This window comes from Diadema setosum, chromosome 12 (assembly GCF_964275005.1).
Source record: "Diadema setosum chromosome 12, eeDiaSeto1, whole genome shotgun sequence".
Taxonomy (NCBI): Eukaryota; Metazoa; Echinodermata; class Echinoidea; order Diadematoida; family Diadematidae; genus Diadema; species Diadema setosum.
In genome coordinates, this window is record NC_092696.1 from 19,671,635 (window position 1) to 19,695,742 (window position 24,108).

Sequence of the window (24,108 nt, forward strand, 5' to 3'; positions counted from 1 at the left end):
CTTTACTTGTGCTTTTGTGCTTTATAGTCTCGACTCTCGAAAAGTCGATACCTGCTAACTCGTGCTAGAACTAGAAGCAGGTCGGGAACGCCATGCTTCGCACGTCGTCTGGTCGAGCACGGTCGGGCTAGTAATTCCGAAATTTTGCACATCCATATGTCAGATCTGCATAATTTTATAGCTATAGGCCTATATGTAGATCTAACATGCTTCATCTTTAGATAGAGCTAACGTTAGAGATCTAGACTAACATTAGCCCTACTCCTAGAGTCCTAAAAAATTGTTCCTAAAACACCCTCTGGACCGTAGAAATTTCAGGATTCTAGCTAATGAGAATGTATATACTCTATCGAATTCGGATCCCAGATATGGATAACTTACCTTGCGTTTGGCCCTAGTCCGTAAAAGTGTTTTATAGTAAATATCTGATGTACGGAGGTAGATCTATGTACAGTAGCCTGTCTAGTTACCGCTCACTTTGATACTTTATTGTTCATAACTTTACCAAATTATATCCTTCCCGATCCAATCCTGTGAAATGTGGTCGCCGATACTGCTCTTTCTTATGTATGTCACCAATATCTGTTCACGAAGTCGAATAACGGAATAAACGCGCGACACGTTCGTCGTTACATCCTGTACTAGTAGCCGCTCACCCCTGACTAGTAGCCGCTCACTAGATGGCGCGCGCACATTATGATGTAAGGCTCCAGGGGATGCTAAGATAGTCCCTTTCTGAATGATGACATGGGCACGCTTCCTCAACACGTGTGCCAAGTCTTGAGATAAACATAAATTTTCGACCATATACGGTGTGGTGAATATTCTAATTGTATTCAATTTCCATATCTGAATGAATAATCCATTATCACATTAATGTCTTTTTTTTTTTAATGTGTAGGTATGTTGCATTTTGTGTCGTATTTATTATCATGTAAAGAGTTTGTTCGCAAAAACCGATAGGTCCATTTTTGAAGATATTGAATTACGGTCTCTGTCATAAAGTACAAAATAATACCTTTTAAATGATATATAGGTCACTACATATAAAGGTACATTTTTAAAGTTTTGTTAAAAACAAGCAAAAAAAATTTCTTATATTCTCTTTATTTTTATTGACCTTTCATCACAAATATCTCCATTTGGCAAATATGGACTTATCGGTTTTTGCACACAAACTCTTCAATTGTGGAAGACCGGCTTTGCTGATTCATAGTTGCGAAAATGGAATTATACAAGCTATGAAAGAGGCATTATTCACATGTATTGAACTGAATGATGCATGAGGGCTTTGAAAGATATTCAAAACGCATAACAGAATAGATCTAGTGCAAATAAATTCATGTGCATGTGCACTGCGCTGTTTTATTGCAAATGCAATATTTTTTTTTCTCTCTGTTCTTCCATTTTTCTTTAGATCATTTCTAGACGTACAAACCTGACAAACATGGAACTTTACAAAGAAATCCGTTAACATTTTATACATAGTGTCAATGTCTCACAACTTTTCCCGACAATTTCGTTATAAACATATATATCACTAAATCATTAAAAGCGTATACACGTCATGCTTGGTATAGGCTTAGAATACAATCAATAACTGGTATAAACTGTTTATAGTCTCAAGACTTTCCATAAAACATAAGGGTTATCGGTACATCATTGTACTAAATACTAAAACAGCTGAAACGTGATACTACTATTTGCCTGCATCGGTGAACAATGTGTATCAGATCATCAACATTTAGGCCTTTCTTCTCTCTGTCTTTGAGATAGGGATTTTTGCCATGAGGAAGGTCAAACAGAATAATCGGGTCCATCAACAAGATTCTTATAGTCAGGGAAGAGTAACTCATGTCAGTTTGTCATCTCCTAATGCTTAATTAAGTAGCTCTGATAAATCTAAAAAACACCACTAAAAGAGTGTAAAGTAAATAAGCTTCCTTGAATTCATACACATCACCAGCCCAAGGGAACATCAGGCAGCTACTCTGAAAACAGAAAGGATGAAAATGTGTAACTTTTATAACTATATTGTAAGTTAAGCCATGGTATTCATCTGTCCCAATGGTAAGAAAAAAAGAGTGAAAAAGATAAAAAGAAACAAACTCAAAGTAAAAAGGGATATTCCATGGATGCAGGAATGAAACAAAAATGAAACAGAGCAGTCTGAAAGGGTTGTCATTTGCATCAGCAATGAAAAACTAGAATTTGTCGCCATGAACCCTGCTACAGTTGTATGTCGGAGAGCGCCAAAAAAAGCTCACAATGCAATTTCATTGTAGGCTCCTACATCCTTAACTCTACATAGCTCAAGTTTCCCTAGTACCCATGCTATTTATTTTTCTTCATTTCTTCTATTTACTTTTTTTTTTTGTTGTTGTTGCTGAATTGTACCATACACCAACTTACATGGCACTCATTCATGGCACTTGACGTGTCATCACCCCAGGCCAGGATTGCCCCTTCTAAGAGCAGACAAGTAATTATCCAAGTCATAGTGTCAACTATCTGTCAATATAGCTGTACTGGCAACAGCTGCAGAAGTCACACAGCTTATAGCATACAATTGATAGACTTAGTATCACAATTCTATCAGTATGATCAACATCTGATAAAGGTGTACATTTACAGACTAACCAGTTGTCATTGGAGAGTCCAACATACACGAGAGGTAACTCGTCATTCTAGAAGCATCAATATTGTATGTGAAGTCTACAGCATTTTGCTTTCACTAGTATCTAATTCAATTCAATTCAATTCAATGCAATGTTTTATTTCATTTTTCGACAAAAAAGATATGAACATCACTTTTTTGATAACAGAAATTAAGGTGCGTAAAGTATAACATGAAAAAATGTATATACAATGATTGCACCACCTTATGATAATTATACACTATCATATAACTCAGGTGATTAGAAGTATTATACAGTATGCAAAATTCGAAAAATGGAGGGACCCACTAAGAAGACAAAGCTGGTAGATTGTGGGCCCCTCAGAGGAAAAACATCAGTTGATAAAAAAAAGTAATAGTCTGGAAGCTCACTAGAGAGATAGATCAACAAAAGCAGACAGATATACAAACAAATAAACATGAAATGAGACTGGAGTAGGAGTAACAATACAATGGAGAGTTGACTATGAGACGAGACAAAATGAGGCAAAGCTAACAATAAATAGAAAAGAACAGAACAGACAAAAACGTTTTACAGAGACATCGATCTCGTGAGAAGTATGTCGAGAAAGTGAGAAAAAGTGACGCGAGAAAGAACAGGGCAATAGACATAATGATCGGAGAAATATCGTAGCATTATATGAATATAGTATACAAGAGCTTAAGTATACTTGGCAATCAATATGTGAAAACGTAGGTTCTTAGAAAAGAGGTTATAACAGAAGTTATAATGTGACCTATTTTGATTTAAAAAAAGACTAAAGACCAAAGTGACAAATCATCTCCAAGAATTAAAAGCAAACAACCCACAATAAATCTAATGTTGATTACCATGAAGTCGCCACTACCTAAAGTTGCCAGACATTATCGCATGTAACGCGCGCCGCGATCGGAGATCAGCTGGGGCGACCGGTTTTCATCTCTCAAAAGACATTCCTAATTCACTTTTATCCTGCATAAAAACACAAATAGTTGTAATCCACATATATATATATATATATATATATATATATATATATATATATATTACCATATGTTAACAAGTGACAAAACCATTCTCAATGCGAGAATGTTTTTGATTTCGAATGGATTTCAGGTGGCAGATTAGCACAGTTTTTCAACAGCGATGATGCACAGTGCATCCTACGTTGAATTCAACTTCTTACCAAGGTGTGATTGCCTGAATATCACGGAGGCAAACAACGTCCGTAACCAGTATTTTTTTTTCCTATGGAGAGGGTGACGGAGGAATGTAAGTAAGAAAAGAAAACTGACTTTTCATGCATTTCATGCATCGGCGTTAGCGCCGACAATCTCGCTAAGCGGGAAGAGGAGGAGAAGGAGAAGGAGGGGAGAGGGTTGTCACACATTGATATATCTCTTGTAGATCAATCACCCCAATTCCAACAGAATTAATTATAAAAAAGGACTGCATAATTATATAGTTCACCGTAAAGGCTTTAAAATCTATATATTGAAGGGAAATTCCCATAGACGTTCCCGTGAATTCAGGTAATTGTGAACAAGAATGAAAACATACCACGTACGAAGATGCCGAAAAATGTTATTATTAAAAAAAAAAAATGTTGCATCCAACCGCTCCTCAAAACCTTCCATCTCATAAGGAACATGACAAAGTGTTACCGCAACGTTTTCTGAACTACTTCTGAAATAATTAGATAATATCTGTGCAGAACTTCAGTCGTTACAAAATAATTCAAACACCTTGCTGTATGAAGAGTCCACGCACTGTTCCTCTTCATTTGAATGCCTCAACGCTCTGTCTGAGAGCGAACTTGCGAAAGTTATCACTACATCGTCATCAACAAAATACGGTCTTGATCCAATCCCAACATCGTTATTGAAGATATATCTTCTTTAATTGACTCCTGTCACGACGTCTCATTTATAAACGATTCATTTGATATTTGCTGTTTTAATTTTCAGTTTAAATGTGCCAATGTTTTGCCTGAACTCAAAGGGGCATCCAGTGGAGCATATGATTTGACAAATTGTAAGACCATTGCAAGCCTCATGTTTTTTTCTCATAATTATATTTATTGTGAACTGTTTACTGCATTTTTCAGCTGTTCTGCAATGAAGAATAATGCACATGAATATGTGCTTCGACATTATGAAACAAATAATACGTATGAGCGAGCGTAACATTGATATTGATGACTTTCGTGACGATTTAGTCAGTCTTGAATCTGTGTGTGTCCATCATCCAGCATGAATGATCGTATTTACCATTTCGAGACTGTAGGCTTATTTTCGCTTCTGTACAAACATGCTCCATCCATATCTAGAACATTACGATGTCGATCAAATTCACCATGATTCAATGATGAACTTGGTGAAGCTAAACGACAACTCAGACAATTTTAACTTAAAACATTTTTATCACATGCAAAGGTGATAGATAGAGAGAATTTCAGAAGATTTCAGAAGGTTATTCGGAATATATTGTTGAAAATTTCATTTAAAAAAACACACTAACAAGATCATATTCACTGGTATGTTCTGTTAACCAATAGAAAGATGGAACATGAGAACGACCGCTTTCAGTTTAGCAGAAAGGGCATCTAAACGTGTATTTCGAGATTTCTTCATCAAGCTTATCTCTCAGTTCGCTACATTCCAAATGCAGCCATGTATCACAGAAATCGCAGGAAACCCATCGATCTTCGGCGGCCTCCTCTTTCCTGCATGCAGGGCATACAAAACCGACATCATTTGATTCGATTCTTTCTTTTTTCTTCTTTTTTTTCCCTTTTTCTTCGATGATATTCTCCATTGTACCGTCATTTTCATTGTTTTCGTCTCTCTTCTTTTGCATTCCTTCTTCCAAACTCACATCGTTGTTTTTTTGCATTCTTTCTGGCAACTTCATTGCTTCCTTTCGTTTCATTCCTTCTTTACTGTTCATTTCTTCTGTCCTAGTCTCGCTCGGATCTCTGTGTTCTTTCTTTCTATTTTCTGCACACATCCTCATCTCTTCTTTCTTCTTCTTCAGGTCTTCTCTCTTCTTTCTTCTTTCTTCTTTCTCTATGTTTTTTTGCCTTTGTCTTTCTTTCCTTTGATTCTCTCTCTCTTCCTTCCTTCTTTTCTTCGACTCTTCTTCTTCATTCTTTCTTTCCAGTCTTTCTTCCATGTGAGAGATGAAGTCATCTCCAGAAATCGCTTCTGGAAGCTGCAGCTTTCGCCTCCGACTACCTGGGACACGTACCTCAGGAAACTCAATATAGTGTTCAAGACAAGGGGAGATGTACTGAGCGTTTCGAATCGGCGGTTTGCGTGGCGTGATTGTAGGCATACTTGTAGGGGTAATGGATCTCGAGTTGGAAGGTCCAGCCTCATCGTCACCTCTTCCCTCTTCTGATGCGGATGCTGCATGTGGCATGGGTGCTGGAGATGGCATGGGTGCTGGAGGTGGAATGGGTGCTGGAGGTCTTCCCATGGCATTGTCTCCTCCTCCGCCAACGTCTGGTTGTGGTGCGTCTTCGTCGCCGAATGTGTATACAGCCGACGGTCTGAGCACACATGCATTGAACTGCCGCGTATACGGGAAAATCCCCGCTGCTCTGAAGCCATTCACGGCGACGGACTGCTTACGAACCAGATCATTCCAGGCGTCTGCGAAGACCTGTGCGAAAGTACCTTTCGTGACATAATCCCCAGGATTCCGAAACCGGAAGTTTCGCTCAGCAGTACACCATGATGCCTTAAGTGATCGAAAGACACTAAGATCGCAAGGCTGCAGCACATGAGTGGCATTAGGAGGGAAGCGGTACAAAATGATGCCATTGTCCCTACAGAATTTTGACACCTGAAGGCTCTGGTGTGCCCTGAGACCATCTACCAGAAGAAGGACTGGAAGTGGTATCTTCTTCTGAACCAAGTAGGGGTGGAATAAGTTGGCAACAAAGCTGAAGAAGACTTTCTTGTCCATCCACCCCTTCTTCGTCCAGCTGAAGAAAGATCCTTCTGGTCTTCCTTCTAGGGCGGCGGCGTCAGGACGACCCGGCAGAAGAATGACTGGAGGAAGATAGTTTCCAGCGGCCGATGTTGTCACCAACACAGATACTTGGGATTTCTCTGAGTTCTTGAAAACCTGTACGTATTTCTCGCCTTTCTCAGCCAACACACGGTCTCCGTACATCCCTCCAAGAGAAAACCCACTTTCATCAGCATTGAAGATCCTATTTGGTTCATGTAGCACACTAAGCGCGTTGTTTTCCCTCAAGTAACTCTCTAGGTCGTCAAACCATCTGTCAATGCGTTGTTGACTGACTATGGCCCGTTCTTTTCCTAGACTTTGTGGTGTGCGGTACACGAGATCTGGGTGGCGAGTTTTAAAACTTCTCCACCACCGATCTCCAGGTCTGTTGTTAACGAACGGATTTGCCCTACCGTCCTCGTCTAGCCAATGCTTGATCACCTGAGAATGTGGAAACAAAGGAGTACGAACAGAAAAAAAAAAATAATGTATTTTATTTGATGTAATCAAAGTGGAAGTTCGGTCAAGAATTTGCTCAATTCTAAATAAAAGAGGAAAAAAAATCCCTACAAAACAGTGCAAAAGTGATTAAAATTGGATAAGAAATGAAGAATCTATGTCAAGTCGCCCCAAGATTATTTTCTTTTCACATAAATTAAAAAAGAAATATAGACCAGTTTTTATGAATATTCAAATAAGCGAATACTACCCTCTAGGGAAACTAACATCCAGTTAACTACCTTCTACGGATGCCGATTACCCCCAGCTACCTACCCGCTAGTTAACTACCACCTATCAAACAACCCCCAACGAAGTACACTTAATCAACTACCCCTAGTTAATTACCATCAAACCAACTAGTCCTCCCCCCTCTGAGCCATCTACCCCATAACAATAGTTCGCCGGACAATAATAAACCTTATTTCATTTTCGTATTAACGAAGATTTCTTATGAATAACGAGTTGTAAGTAATTCATAAATATACACAAGTATATATATATATATATATATATATATATATATATATATATATACAGTATATTATATGTATACCGTATATTGGTTGAGGGTCATTAACTGTGGTAGTTGGTTGGGGTGCTTGACTGGGGTGATCATCCAAGTTGAGTATATAATTATGTTCACACGTTGTAAGTTTTTATTATTTTGTACGTTTGAACAAAAATTATATCACGCTTTATCATGAAACTATTATAGATGTGAAATACTAAGAATTTAATTTTTTCAACCTACATCTTGCAGATCTTGCTTTGTTTTCCCGAAGCCGATCCTAGCCATATCCTTCGCATAGTTAACGATTTCAGCTTCTTCAGCTGCTGTAAGAAATGGCTGCGGACCGTGCTTCGCGTCCAGCTCGTACCGTCCGTGGAATTTGTCTCGTAGTGTCGTGTTCGGTATACCGTATACCTGTGACGCCGCCCTAAATGACATCTCTCCAAATCTTACTCTGCGAAGGGCGGCCTGGAGATTTTCCCTGGTCCAAGGCATTATGTTCTGTTTAGTTGTAGAAAAATAATTGATATTTTTTTTTTCATAATGGTATTTTCGTGTCTTCCTTCATTCAAATAGATCGTTATATATATATATATATGTATATATATATATATATATATATATATATATATATATACTGTATATATATATATATATATATATATTTATTCATATATATAATATATTAGATTCTGATCACAAAAAAACGATAAGTCCATATTTGCCAAAACGGAGATAATTGCGATTAAAGAGCAAGAAAACATAATAAAGAATTCTAATAAGAAGAAAATCTGTGCTTCTTTTGACCACAACTTCAAAAGTGTAGGCTACCTTTTATTATGTATTTAACAATATATCATTTAAAGGGTATTATTTTGTACTTTATGACAGAGACCGTAATTCAAAATCTTCAAAAATGGACTTATCGGTTTTTGCGAACAAACTCTACATATATAATTTATGTGTGTATATATATATATATATATATTTTTTTTTTTTTTTTCCAAGGAAGGTTTGTTATTAATTTCTGGTAAATATGTTTAAATGTTGTTGATGAAATTTATTCTCTGCCTCTAGACTCATATTTTGCAAACAGGATAATTTCTTCTTCTACGAACCTGACGGAGACAAAGCAGCGAGTCTGGTATACCGAACACGTTATCCACGTTGCATAGTACTAGTAGTTAGATCCTGATGATGAAAGTAAAGGAGCGTTAATGACTGAATGACAGACAACAAAATAATGACGGAAAACACAATCTTTATTTGAATACACTTCATTTCTTTTGTAATGTTCACTGTTCTTGTAAACACAGTCACATGAATAGATACATATCTATACAGTTATATGTAAGATTATGTACATATACATGCGCAATGTTATTTTGACAGGAATACAACATGAAATAAAGTAAAAATAACTAATTTTACAGAAAGTAATCAAAAAGTATACTGTGTATCACATTAAATAGAGTACTATATAGCGTTTCATACATCGTTAGTGCTGTATGATTGAAAATATTTCACACATTGTCAGATGTTTGTCTAGTTTTGTGTGAAACGAAGACTGCAAAATATATTCACTCCAAAAATGTTTTACATTGTGAACTATTTATTTTTGCAAACTAAATATTATGTATATACATTCATCGCCGCTGTATCCTAATATCGTATTCAAGTGAATCTTACAACTATATCATATAGATCTTACACTTTTCCATCGTAATGGGCTGACATGAGAATGTGAGTGATTAAGGAATTAAATGATCGTGATCAAATTCCACTTTCTGCAGCACTTCATTCTCTAGTATTGCACATTCTTTCGTCCCCGTATTGTCTGAGAGTTCCCATAACATTCGAATGTAGATGTTGCTGAAGTACAAGAAATACTCGATACTGGTGTTTTCGTTGAAGGGATATGTATTCAACCCTTTCTCTAATGCCCTCTGAAAGATGATCATCATTTCCATCTCATGATTAGTTGCATGTTTAATTGATTTAACAGCATCAAGCAGTTTACTCCTTGTGGGCGAATTTGGGAATCTGGCAGATATGGCACGCTGGAGAACATCGATGGGATGGGGAGGAAAACGTGAGTTGGGCTTGGGTTTATGGGAGTTCATACCCTCAAGTATGTGTGCTAATGATCCCGTTGAGATGGAGGGTTGATGGGAAGAGTACTTCGGCAGAGCTGGGAAATGATCTGTTGAATGTCAAAAGGGTGAAATGAGAAAGAAAAATATATAGAGAGTAAGTTAGAATGTTACATGTACAATTTTTCTCCAAACAAAAAAATATACAAACAATTATGTCATATATGCCAAATAATTTTAACCGATGTTGACTTGACGAACATATATTGCATATAGTCTTGAGTAAAACTACAATCTTCTGTACACTTTTCGAATTTGAGTTTCTAGAAATTCATACCCGGAGATATGCTAATGATCCCGTTGAGATGGAGGGTTGATGGGAAGAGTACTTCGGCAGAGCTGGGAAATGATCTGTTGAATGTCAAAAGGGTGAAATGAGAAAGAAAAATATATAGAGAGTAAGTTAGAATGTTACATGTACAATTTTTCTCCAAACAAAAAAATATACAAACAATTATGTCATATATGCCAAATAATTTTAACCGATGTTGACTTGACGAACATATATTGCATATAGTCTTGAGTAAAACTACAATCTTCTGTACACTTTTCGAATTTGAGTTTCTAGAAATTCATACCCGGAGATATGCTAAGGATCCCGTTGAGATTGAGGGTTGATGGGAAGAGTACGGTACTTCGGCAGAGCTGGGAAATGATCTGTTGAATGTCAAAAGGGTGAAATGAGAAAGAGAAATATATAGAGTAAGTTAGAATGTTACATATACAATTTTTCTCCAAACAAAAAAATATACAAACAATCATGTGATATATGCCAAATAATTTTAACCGATATTGACTTTACGAACATATATTGCATATAGTCTTGAGTAATATAACAATCTTTTGTACACGTGTCGAATTTGAGTTTCTGGAAGTTCATACCCTGAGATGTGCTAAGGATCCCGTTGAGATGGAGGGTTGATGGGAAGAGTACGGTACTTCGGCAGAGCTGGGAAATGATCTGTTGAATGTCAAAAGGGTGAAATGAGAAAGAAAAATATATAGAGAGTAAGTTAGAATATTACATATACAATTTTTTCTCCAAACAAACAAAAAAATACAAGTAATTATGTCATATATGCCAAATAATTTTAACTGATGTTGACTTGACGAACATATATTGCATAATATAGTCTTGAGTAAAACTGCAATCTTCTGTACACGTATAGTATCGAATTTGAGTTTCTGGAAATTCATACCCTCAGCCTGTGCTAAGGATCCCGTTGAGATGGAGGGTTGATGGGAAGAGTACGGTACTTCGGCAGAGCTGGGAAATGATCTGTTGAATGTCAAAAGGGTGAAATGAGAAAGAAAAATATATAGAGAGTAAGTTAGAATATTACATATACAATTTTTTCTCCAAACAAACAAAAAAATACAAGTAATTATGTCATATATGCCAAATAATTTTAACTGATGTTGACTTGACGAACATATATTGCATAATATAGTCTTGAGTAAAACTGCAATCTTCTGTACACGTATAGTATCGAATTTGAGTTTCTGGAAATTCATACCCTCAGCCTGTGCTAAGGATCCCGTTGAGATGGAGGGTTGATGGGAAGAGTACGGTACTTCGGCAGAGCTGGGAAATGATCTGTTGAATGTCAAAAGGGTGAAATGAGAAAGAAAAATATATAGAGAGTAAGTTAGAATATTACATATACAATTTTTTCTCCAAACAAACAAAAAAATACAAGTAATTATGTCATATATGCCAAATAATTTTAACTGATGTTGACTTGACGAACATATATTGCATAATATAGTCTTGAGTAAAACTGCAATCTTCTGTACACGTATAGTATCGAATTTGAGTTTCTGGAAATTCATACCCTCAGCCTGTGCTAAGGATCCCGTTGAGATGGAGGGTTGATGGGAAGAGTACGGTACTTCGGCAGAGCTGGGAAATGATCTGTTGAATGTCAAAAGGGTGAAATGAGAAAGAAAAATATATAGAGAGTAAGTTAGAATATTACATATACAATTTTTTCTCCAAACAAACAAAAAAATACAAGTAATTATGTCATATATGCCAAATAATTTTAACTGATGTTGACTTGACGAACATATATTGCATAATATAGTCTTGAGTAAAACTGCAATCTTCTGTACACGTATAGTATCGAATTTGAGTTTCTGGAAATTCATACCCTCAGCCTGTGCTAAGGATCCCGTTGAGATGGAGGGTTGATGGGAAGAGTACGGTACTTCGGCAGAGCTGGGAAATGATCTGTTGAATGTCAAAAGGGTGAAATGAGAAAGAAAAATATATAGAGAGTAAGTTAGAATATTACATATACAATTTTTTCTCCAAACAAACAAAAAAATACAAGTAATTATGTCATATATGCCAAATAATTTTAACTGATGTTGACTTGACGAACATATATTGCATAATATAGTCTTGAGTAAAACTGCAATCTTCTGTACACGTATAGTATCGAATTTGAGTTTCTGGAAATTCATACCCTCAGCCTGTGCTAAGGATCCCGTTGAGATGGAGGGTTGATGGGAAGAGTACGGTACTTCGGCAGAGCTGGGAAATGATCTGTTGAATGTCAAAAGGGTGAAATGAGAAAGAAAAATATATAGAGAGTAAGTTAGAATATTACATATACAATTTTTTCTCCAAACAAACAAAAAAATACAAGTAATTATGTCATATATGCCAAATAATTTTAACTGATGTTGACTTGACGAACATATATTGCATAATATAGTCTTGAGTAAAACTGCAATCTTCTGTACACGTATAGTATCGAATTTGAGTTTCTGGAAATTCATACCCTCAGCCTGTGCTAAGGATCCCGTTGAGATGGAGGGTTGATGGGAAGAGTACGGTACTTCGGCAGAGCTGGGAAATGATCTGTTGAATGTCAAAAGGGTGAAATGAGAAAGATGTATATTTTCTCCGAACCAAAAGAAAATGTATAGATATAGGGCCTATCGTATATGTCGAATATGCTTAATCAGTTTTAGCTTTAAAAGAATTAACCTCTACAATCTAATGTATCTACATCATCATTCGATCATCATCAACATCAGGTAATGATTATTGTTATCATTTTTTTTTAATTCATTGATGTTTCTAGCATTTATCATGCCGTTACCACACTTTACCACAATTAATATCATCTTCATCATGATCATCGTCATCGTCATCTTCATCATCATCATCATCATTAGCATCCGATCATCTTTTAACTACCACCATCACCACAGTTATGATTTTCATCATTGTCCAAAATTCATGAATACTAGTATAAGAGCATCATCACCACCATTATCATCCGAATTAAGTTGATTGATTGATTACATTATCTTTAATAATGCTACAATTTTCTGTACACGTATAGTATCGAATTTGAGTTTCTGGAAATTCATACCCTCAGCCTGTGCTAAGGATCCCGTTGAGATTGAGGGTTGATGGGAAGAGTACGGTACTTCGGCAGAGCTGGGAAATGATCTGTTGAATGTCAAAAGGGTGAAATGAGAAAGAGAAATATATAGAGTAAGTTAGAATATTACATATACAATTTTTTCTCCAAACAAACAAAAAAATACAAGTAATTATGTCATATATGCCAAATAATTTTAACTGATGTTGACTTGACGAACATATATTGCATAATATAGTCTTGAGTAAAACTGCAATCTTCTGTACACGTATAGTATCGAATTTGAGTTTCTGGAAATTCATACCCTCAGCCTGTGCTAAGGATCCCGTTGAGATGGAGGGTTGATGGGAAGAGTACGGTACTTCGGCAGAGCTGGGAAATGATCTGTTGAATGTCAAAAGGGTGAAATGAGAAAGAGAAATATATAGAGTAAGTTAGAATATTACATATACAATTTTTTCTCCAAACAAACAAAAAAATACAAGTAATTATGTCATATATGCCAAATAATTTTAACTGATGTTGACTTGACGAACATATATTGCATAATATAGTCTTGAGTAAAACTGCAATCTTCTGTACACGTATAGTATCGAATTTGAGTTTCTGGAAATTCATACCCTCAGCCTGTGCTAAGGATCCCGTTGAGATGGAGGGTTGATGGGAAGAGTACGGTACTTCGGCAGAGCTGGGAAATGATCTGTTGAATGTCAAAAGGGTGAAATGAGAAAGAGAAATATATAGAGTAAGTTAGAATATTACATATACAATTTTTTCGCCAAACAAACAAAAAAATACAAGTAATTATGTCATATATGCCAAATAATTTTAACTGATGTTGACTTGACGAACATATATTGCATAATATAGTCTTGAGTAAAACTGCAATCTTCTGTACACGTATAGTATCGAATTTGAGTTTCTGGAAATTCATACCCTCAGCCTGTGCTAAGGATCCCGTTGAGATGGAGGGTTGATGGGAAGAGTACGGTACTTCGGCAGAGCTGGGAAATGATCTGTTGAATGTCAAAAGGGTGAAATGAGAAAGGGTAAGTTAGAATATTACATATACAATTTTTTCTCCAAACAAACAAAAAAATACAAGTAATTATGTCATATATGCCAAATAATTTTAACTGATGTTGACTTGACGAACATATATTGCATAATATAGTCTTGAGTAAAACTGCAATCTTCTGTACACGTATAGTATCGAATTTGAGTTTCTGGAAATTCATACCCTCAGCCTGTGCTAAGGATCCCGTTGAGATGGAGGGTTGATGGGAAGAGTACGGTACTTCGGCAGAGCTGGGAAATGATCTGTTGAATGTCAAAAGGGTGAAATGAGAAAGATGTATATTTTCTCCGAACCACAAGAAAATGTATAGATATAGGGCCTATCGTATATGTCGAATATGCTTAATCAGTTTTAGCTTTAAAAGAATTAACCTCTACAATCTAATGTATCTACATCATCATTCGATCATCATCAACATCAGGTTATGATTATTGTTATCATTTTTTTTTTAATTCATTGATGTTTCTAGCATTTATCATGCCGTTACCACACTTTACCACAATTAATATCATCTTCATCATGATCATCGTCATCGTCATCTTCATCATCATCATCATCATTAGCATCCGATCATCTTTTAACTACCACCATCACCACAGTTATGATTTTCATCATTGTCCAAAATTCATGAATACTAGTATAAGAGCATCATCACCACCATTATCATCCGAATTAAGTTGATTGATTGATTACATTATCTTTAATAATGCTACAATTTTCTGTACACGTATAGTATCGAATTTGAGTTTCTGGAAATTCATACCCTCAGCCTGTGCTAAGGATCCCGTTGAGATGGAGGGTTGATGGGAAGAGTACGGTACTTCGGCAGAGCTGGGAAATGATCTGTTGAATGTCAAAAGGGTGAAATGAGAAAGATGTATATTTTCTCCGAACCAAAAGAAAATGTATAGATATAGGGCCTATCGTATATGTCGAATATGCTTAATCATTTTAGCTTTAAAAGAATTAACCTCTACAATCTAATGTATCTACATCATCATTCGATCATCATCAACATCAGGTAATGATTATTGTTATCATTTTTTTTTAATTCATTGATGTTTCTAGCATTTATCATGCCGTTACCACACTTTACCACAATTAATATCATCTTCATCATGATCATCGTCATCGTCATCTTCATCATCATCATCATCATTAGCATCCGATCATCTTTTAACTACCACCATCACCACAGTTATGATTTTCATCATCGTCCAAAATTCATGAATACTAGTATAAGAGCATCATCACCACCATTATCATCCGATTTTAGTTAACGTCATTATAATCTTTAGCAGTATGCTAATTGATTTATTGGGCATCATCACCATTTATGTACCCAACAGCCTTAACCTATACACCACCTTATTATACACCACCACAACATTATCATCATCATCATCATCATCATCATCATCATCATCCCATCATCTTCTTCATATCAAAGTGATTCATCACTCTTATCTTCAGTACAATGTATTATTGCCACTTCAATCAAAGTGGTCTGAAAGCGCGCACGTATAACGTACGTAAGTAGTGGGTGAGCGGTAACTAGTCAAGCGCCATCTCTGTACGAGTTACGAACATTTCTGCTTGCGTACGCAATTCCACGTACGTACAGTACACTACCATCGTTCATATCATTACCGACAGTCGTCAAGTCGACGACGGACGCCTTTTCGTACGTCTTATCTTAACTTTGAGGGATTTTAGCTAAAAAAATCAGGAACACTCACCAACTTCAATAGACAACACCTTTCCGGCCATCAGGAATCTCCAGATGTGACTTACTGCATTTAAACATCGCAAGATTGGGTGAATATTTTGAATGTTGCGTTTTGTTTGACCATCGAATTCTCAGCATTGCGCATACGCTTACTGCAGTGCGTGCAGTGCGTATTAATGAATGTAGGGCAGATATTCTCGGTCATCATCAACTACACTCGTGCGCTAAGGGGTGAGCGGTAACTAGACAGGCTACTGTAGGTTTAAATTAGACTTTACAGGTCTAACATCAGTGGTCTACCTGCTGCAGAGTTCTACAGTAAACAATTCCGATACTTTCGTGAGACTATGGAGCTCTTTGTTAGTAGCTCCATGTCTCTGTTAGTAGCTCCATGGTGAGACGTAGGCTCTTCGTCTAAAACACACCTTGTGTCATAAACGTCGTCTGCTGCTAGCTTAACCCTAGTAATTGCTGCAGGCGACCGGCGGCCAATTAACACTTAGAATGGATCCACTGAACTAGCTTTATCAAGCTAGCTAGTGCGGTATCAGTACTTGCTCGCTCATATTCCTGTGTATACACATGTACATACTGTACTAGGTATCAGTAACCAAACAGCGTGATTCTACAGAACCCCAAATTCCCGGTCTATCGGATTCTATCCGAAAGAAGAGCCTGTAGAAACGCACCAGTATCTGTTTCTTTCAGACGATGAACGGTGAACTGACCTGGAAAGAACTACCTCTGGAGACGGTTATGATAATCGGAATCGGAATCGAAATCGGAATCTGAAAAAACCGATACTGGTGCGTTTCTACAGGCTCTTCTATCGAATACAATCCGATAGACCCGGAATTTGGGGTTCTGTAGAAACACGCTGATTGTTCTTTCCGGGTCAGTTCACCGTTCCAGCGCTGTGAAAACAAGCCGGGTTCAATAATCCGATACAACTAGCTGATGTGAGGTCGCGGTATGACCTGGATGTATTATCTGAAGTCATCACTGACGTCATAGTGCTTCATCAGACACAATGCTAAACTAGACTGCAAAAACATCCTCGATCGGCAATCGTACCAGTCGTCATGATAAATATTTATTTATCCACAATGCACTACGTCAACTTTATAGACATCCGGTCACAACTGCATACAGGCGTAGAATCGGATTCTATCCTCTTATACGCTTTCTTTTGAAACAACCTGGGTCTGCGTTAGCGCAGTATTTCATTACGCAAATTCTAGGTCTATCGGATTCTCTGCAGGAACACGCCGAAAGAGATGGTAGTGAGAGCACGTTTACACCGAGCACGATAAGGGTGATCGTCATGATTTTTGCTATGGTGCACCAAGGGGAATCATGTCTGGTTCTTTTAAGAAAAATAGTATTTCGGCACAAAATCACCCCAAATGTTATTCTAATGTCAAAATCAACAACAACAATCAAGCACCAGTAGAAGTTTGATTTTGTAACAAAATTATTAGCGCGCAAGTGATATTGTAACAGAACCAGACATTGTTCCTTTTGGCGCACTATGGCAAAAAAAAAAAAAAAAAAAAAAAAAAAAAAAAAAAATCCCGGCCCGTAGCCCGTACCGTGCTCGGTGTAAACGCGTCAGAACAGTTCAATGCGCGCTGCAGCTGTGAAGCGCGCAGATATCAACATGAACATAAAAACAAAAAGGAAAAAAAAAAATCTAATCACCGTGCCTGGTCATCGCATAGCCCGTGCTTCCTCTACCTGCCCGACTTCGTCGCTGTCGCTCTCAGTGTCATTTGTTACTGCCATCACTCAATTCACCCTCGACATCAAACTCAGTCTTCCAGTACAATATAAGGTAAGAATTGGACGTTTTAATGGCTCAGTCGAGAAAGCCCATGCGAAGAAAGACAGGCCAGATATTACATCTGCTCGCCTGGAAATACGTGTTTTATGAATGACGGCCTCAATGTCCCGCTGCACTCGTAAAGGGTTTTGAGCATTTTGTGACGTCATAATTCAGGGCTCGAAAAAGACGGCTGTTTCGGGGCGAAAATCGGTGAAGTGAATTGATCAGTTTTAAGTCGGGATTTCTCAATGGCGCGAATATCTTTTAGTAAGTCATGATGATAATCTGATTCACGAGATAATTCCCTCTGCTTTAATACTTTTTTTTTCCTATGATTTTCCTAATTTGAATCTCTCGTTCATTGTACTTTAAAGGGACTGATGAGTACTGGTTGAGGTGGGGATTCATGTTTTGAACATTCCTAAGTGAGATAATGAAAAACCTCTTATGAAATATGAAAGAGCGTGTAATTTTAATAAAGATTCAACGTTTATTTGATGAAAATTGGTTTTCAAACGGCCGAGATATCCAAAAAAGTGATAACAATCAAAGACGACAGGCCACGCCTTTTATTAGGATCTCTTTGTTTCAACTTTTTTGTTTTTAATATCTCAGCCATTTCAAAACCGATTTTCATCAAATAAAGTTTTGATACCCCATAGAATTGCAAGCTCTTTGACATCTCATGAGTGGTTTCTGAATATCTCGCAAAACGTTAAAAGCTATAAGTGCTCACCTCGACCAGGGGGGTGTTTCATCAACGTTTGTCAGCGCTAAAAGTTGTCATCGCTGACAATCACCATAGTAACAGTCAGTGACCAGAGCATCTCAGCCAATCAAAACCAAGGATTTTGCTGAAATTGTCAGCGATGACAACTTGTCAGCGCTGACAAACGTTGATGAAACATCCCCCAGAACTGTACACACCCTGTAAGGGGTGGTCTGGCATGGACGGAGTATACGTTAAAACAGAATCTTCGAAAAATACTACCTGCAGTGAAGGGTGAAGCTGTGCAAGAGAAAGCAGCCCCATCTACATTATGTCTTCTGACTTTCCACTATTAGGCTTCACTAACCTGTCTCACAATTCGTACCACCCACGCCGGCTTGGCATGAGCACGAATAGTAGTTCACGTAGTCTGTACAAGCTCCGCCATGCTGGCAGGGGCTGCTTGCACACTCGTTGTTGTCTGTATATTCAATAAATTAGATATCATTGTGAGTGATTGATAGAAGCGGATTACAACTGGCATTTTATCAAAGCAGTGTAACATTAGAATGACAACGAAGAATAATTCTAGGCGTGATAACTCTGGTGAACATAATGTCCACACTGATTTCTCCTGGTAATTTTGGCACGTACAATCTTCTATACAAGGCATTGGGCCTTCGTCAGTGTACACAAGGAAGAAGAAGAGTATATACAATTGTATACATTTACGAAGGCCCGAGACGGGCCAAAACTTTTGTGGATAAAAACCGTCTTGTTGGAACTATAAATGGCTTACATATATATATATATATATATATATATATATATATATACACATGTATAACTATATATGTGACCGTGCACCACAAAACAAACACAAAGTCGCGCCCCAGGATTTTATATGGGGCCAAAAAAAAGGGGGGGGGGGTGAAATGGGTCAACCAAGTCAATATTTAGTTTTGCATGTTTTCTAAAAGAGCAATTTTTCTTCTACATTATTCTGAAGTTTGGGATCATAACATGAATGGGAAAGTGTGTTTTTAGAAGTTTTTCTACAACCCTGTTTTTTTTTGGGGGGGGTGGAATGATCAGTTATGTCTTAGAGGCCCCTTTTCATTTCTTGAAATGCTGTGCACACTCTTTACTTTCAAGTCTGATAACTTTTAAGGATAGTGCTACTGTTGTATCGTTTGACAACTATCCCATGAAAGATGAAACGAAAGCTCTACTTGTTTCGCAGTGGGTTCCGACATATCCTGCTGCACATGAGCATGTGTATCCGTTGACGCCATCGGCGCAGTTCCCGCCATTTTGACACGGACCACTGGAACACTCGTTGGAGTCTGCATTGCACAAGAGAATGATAATAAAAAGAACTGCAAACTGGACAAAAAATAAAGAGGAATGAATGCTATGCTTTACTCCAATGAATCTTCACACTCCTTAGGTGATATTAGGATGGTTTAATAATATGTGCGTTTCAATTTGCTCAGTGGCCTTTAGCCATTGACATTGTTTCCAGGATGCGAAAACACTCTACACTTGCAAAGGAAAGCATTTATCTTTAATTCATATTTTGCATTCCATACTTTACTGACTTGATCCTTACTGACCTTACTGACTATCTCTCTCTATATATATATGTAATTATATATATATATATATATGATTATATATACATGTATATAATATGATATAATTCTATGTATATGTATTATATAGAATGTTATCTGCATTGTGCGTTTCAACTTGCTCAGTATTGTGGCCTTTACCCATTGACACTTTCCATGATGCGAAAATACTCTGCACTATCCTTAATTTGCATTCTACACTTAACTGATTTGATCCTTACTGACCTTACTATCTCTCTCTCTCTCTCTCTCTCTCTCTCTATATATATATATATATATATATATATATATATATATATATATATATATATATATGTGACCCTGCACCTCAAAACAAACAAAAAGTCGCTAGACATGAATTTTTAGTTAAGACCATATTCTGAAAGAGCAGACTTTAAGCTTTAAAATGATGTATAACTCAAATCAAATGGACTCTCCTAATCTAAATACTGGAAAGAAAGCACAAACTCAGGAAAAGTGTGAACTGAGAAAAGAGGCTCTGAAGTACAGTGTCTATTCAAGCGCTTAATCTTTACCAAACCGTGCTGGCTGTGCGATGAATGGGACAAAAAAACAGGAAGTAAACCACCAGAGTAACAACAATGAAGGGATTATCAGATTAGACTGAAATTAGGAATGCCTCATTAACACACTCTGTCCATAGTTAATGCCAACTTTCAAAGCAGTAGCATTATCCCTTCAAAAGTTATTACAGTTGAAAGTGAAGAGTGTGGACAAGGTTTTTCAGAAATGAAAGAGGGATTCTAAAGACACACCTAATCACACTATTCTACCAAAAATGTTGGAGATAAACTGCTAAAAAAACACACTTTCCTGCCCGTTTTATGATACCAAATTTTAGCATAATGTAAAAGAAGACCCGCTCTTTCATAAAATATGAAAAAGTCAAGTTCGGCTAGGTTGACCCATTTCACTTATTTTCAGTCCTCATGCAAAATCAGTGTGTGCGACTTTATGTTCGTTTTGAGGTGCACTGTCACATATATTACATCATCTGCATTATATCGTTTGATGATTATCCCATTAAAGATGAAATGAAAGCTCTACTTGTTTCGCAGTGGGTTCCGACATATCCAGCTGCACATGAGCATGTGTATCCGTTGACGTCATCGGCACAGTTCCCGCCATTTTGACACGGACCACTGGAACACTCGTTGGAGTCTGCATGCACACGCAAAGTTTAAAGGAGAAAATATACAAAAAGACGTGTAAACTGGTCAAAAAAAGAGGAATGAATGCTATGCCAGACTCCAATAGATCTTCACACTCCTCAGGTGATATTATTTCAACATGCTCTGTGACCTTTAGCCATTGACATTGTTTTCGTGATGCGAAAACACTCTGCTCTTGCAAAGGAAAGCATTTACCTTTAATTCATATTTTGCATTCTACACCTCACTGACTTGATCCTTTAAAGGGAAGATAAACCCCAAGAGCAATGTGGATTGAGTGAAAGCAGCAACATTAGTAGAACACATCAGTGAAAGTTTGAAGAAAATCGGACAATCGATGCAAAAGTTATGAATTTTTAAAGTTTTGGTGTTGGAACCGCTGGATGAGGAGACTACTAGAGGTTATGACGTATGAGTGGACAACAATACCAAGAAAATATAAAGAAAATTCTACAAAAATCAATTTTTCATGAAAATTACAAATTCCATCAACTTGATATTGACATATGTTAAGGGTAGCAATTATTCCCCCTGCTTTCTGAAAGAGGTTGGTCCATTGCTCTTTCATGATTCTAGAAAAGTGAATTTTTGTTGAATTTCCTTTATATTTTCTTTGTATTGTTGTCCACTCATACGTCATATCCTCTAGTAATCTCCTCATCCAGCGGTTCCAACACCAAAACTTTAAAAATTCATAACTTTTGCATCGATTGTCCGATTTTCCTCAAACTTTCACTGATATGTTCTACTAATGTTGCTGCTTTCACTCAATCCACATTGCTCTTGGGGTTTATCTTCCCTTTAAATACTGACCTTACAGACCACCTCTCTCCATCTCTCTCTCTCTCTCTCTCCAGAGCGTGGCCAAATGCGCGGCCTATTTTGGCCCCGCATTTGGCCTTTTGCGCGTTTACACTGAAATGAAGGTGGGCTCGGCTGCGGCTCGGCCGCGGCCGAGCCTCGCACTGTAAACGGGGTCTTATATAATATGTATATGATATATATATATATATATATATATATATATATATATATATATATATATATATATATATATATATATATATTATATAACATAATATTATTTGCATTGCATCATTTTGCACTACTTGTTTCGCAGTGGGTTCCGACATATCCAGCTGCACATGAGCATGTGTATCCATTGACGCCATCGGCACAGTTCCCGCCATTTTGACACGGACCACTGGAACACTCGTTGGAGTCTGCATTGCACAAGAAAAGTTTAAGGGAGAAAATAAACAAAAAGACGTGTAAACTGGTTAAAAAAGAGGAACAATCAGTGCTATGCCAGACGCCGATAATGTGTGCGTTTCAACTTCCTCAGTACCCTCTAGGCATTGACATTGTTTCTATGATGCGAAAACACTCTACACTTGCAAAGGAAAGCATTTATCTTTGATTCATATTTTGCATTCCACACTTTACTGACTTGATCCTTACTGACCTTACTGATCATCTCTCTTTCTCTCTGTCTCTCTCTCTTATATATAAATATAATACACAATTGTATAATATGTATATGAAATATATATATATATATATATGTATATATATATATATATATATATATATATCATATATAACATAATATTATCTGCATTGTATCGTTTGACGATTATCCCATAAAAGAAGAAACAAAGGCTCTACTTGTTTCGCAATGGGTTCCGACATATCCAGCTGCACATGAGCAGGTGTATCCGTTGACGCCATCGGCACAGTTCCCGCCATTTTGACACGGACCACTGGAGCACTCGTTGAAGTCTGTATGCACACGCAATTTTAAGGGAGAAAATAAACAAAAAGACCTGTAAGCTGGTTAAAATAAAAAGAGTAACAATCAATGCTATGCCAGACGCCAGTAATCTCTCCGTTTCAATTTGCTCAGTGGCCTTTAGCCGTTGACATTGTTTCCATGATGCGGAAACATTTGCAAACGAAAGCAGAGATTCCTTAATGCATATTTTGCACTCTAACGTCAAAGAGATGCGAGGTGCAGATCCGTGGGATTAACATTTGTGTGTTCATTCACCGGACATTAAATGCTGCATCAAAATAAACATTACAACCACTGGGGAAAATGTTTTCACCTTAGCCGCAAACTACTCAAGAGATCTTGACAAGGTTAGCCCCCTTCAAAGCATATGATTAAGGCATATAGTTTTGGGGCAGCAAGGGAGAAATATCTTCGTAATTTTCACAATCCCATTACCGTTTTATATACTAATATGTAGAAAAAGCAAGAATAAGAAGAGAGAATTGAATAAATGAATCCGAAAGTCAAGGAGCCATTGCACCACAACTATAGTGCAAAGACAGGGAAGTGACAAACACACTAAAGGATGAAACAGCAGATCATAATTTGAGCAAAAAATATAGACATATAGAACATTTGACCTACATTTTGACTGAATGATTAGAATGACTGACAGCGAAAGATCACAATCAAATAAACAACAGTGTATACTGCTTGTACGTAGCTCTACCAGTGCAGCCATACGTATTCGTATGTAAATCTCCTGATCGTAAGGTCAAATAGTTACGAGAGTATTGATCTTCAATGTAATTATCATTCATTCTTCTACCTCTTCTTTTCATTTTCTTTCATCTTTCTGACGTTCCTAAAAACGTTATTCCGTATCCTTTCAAATTCCGTATCCTTTTTTCGGTTGTTCTTGT